General features: G+C 44.0%; 1 non-coding gene across 1 annotated transcript; it reads left to right on the forward strand.

Annotated features, from left to right (window-relative positions):
* Positions 1 to 585: 585 nt before the first annotated feature.
* Positions 586 to 692, forward strand: LOC132501231 (U6 spliceosomal RNA). The gene has a single exon (XR_009534200.1). It is a non-coding gene; the product is annotated as a U6 spliceosomal RNA (small nuclear RNA).
* Positions 693 to 1,065: the final 373 nt, after the last annotated feature.

Genomic DNA, 1,065 nt, shown 5'->3' on the forward strand with positions numbered 1-1,065 from the left:
TTGTTTTTGTTGTCAAGTTTTTCTGTCTTTTCTTTTGAGATGTCTTTCAAGTAGAAGTCAAAATATTTCTAGATTTTTTTGAGACTTCTTCTTTGACTCATGGGTTATTCAGAAGTGTGTTGTTTAATTTCCAAATATTTGGAGGATGATCCAGCTATATTTCTCTTTTTTTTTTTTTTTTTTTTTTTTTTTTCTTTTTTGCGGTATGCGGGCCTCTCACTGTTGTGGCCTCTCCCGTTGCGGAGCACAGGCTCCGGATGCGCAGGCCCATCGGCCATGGCTCACGGGCCCAGCCGCTCCGCGGCATATGGGATCCTCCCAGACCGGGGCACGAACCCGCGTCCCCTGCATCGGCAGGCGGACTCTTAACCACTGCGCCACCAGGGAGGCCCATCCAGCTATATTTCTGCTACTGATTTCTAGTTTAATTCCACTGTGGTGAGAACATTCTTTGTATGATTTCTAAGTTTGTTAAGGTGTGTTTTGTGGCCTATCTTTGTGAATGTTGCATGAGTTTAAGAAGAATGTGTGTTCTGCTGTTGTTGGATAGAGTGGTCTGCAGGTGTCAATAAGATCCAGTTGATTGTGCTCGCTTCGGCAGCACATATACTAAAATTGGAACGATACAGAGAAGATTAGCATGGCCCCTGCGCAAGGATGACATGCAAATTCGTGAAGCATTCCATATTTTTGTCTGTCATACAGAGTGAAGTAAATCAGAAAGAGAAAAACAAATACCATATGCTAACACACATATATGGAATCTAAAAAAAAAAAAATGGTCATGAAGAACCTAGGGGCAGGACGGGAATAAAGACGCAGACCTACTAGAGAATGGACTTGAGGACACGGGGAGAGGGAAGGGTATGCTGGGACAAAGTGAGAGAGTGGCACTGACATATATACACTATGAAATGTAAAATAAATAGCTAGTGGGAAGCAGCCGCATAGCACAGGGAGACCAGCTCGGTGCTTTGTGACCACCTAGAGGGGTGGGTTAGGGAGGGTGGGAGGGAGATGCAAGAGGGAGGAGATATAGGGATATATGTATACATATAGCTGATT

The sequence above is a fragment of the Mesoplodon densirostris genome, chromosome 1 (genome assembly GCF_025265405.1).
Source record: "Mesoplodon densirostris isolate mMesDen1 chromosome 1, mMesDen1 primary haplotype, whole genome shotgun sequence".
Taxonomy (NCBI): Eukaryota; Metazoa; Chordata; class Mammalia; order Artiodactyla; family Ziphiidae; genus Mesoplodon; species Mesoplodon densirostris.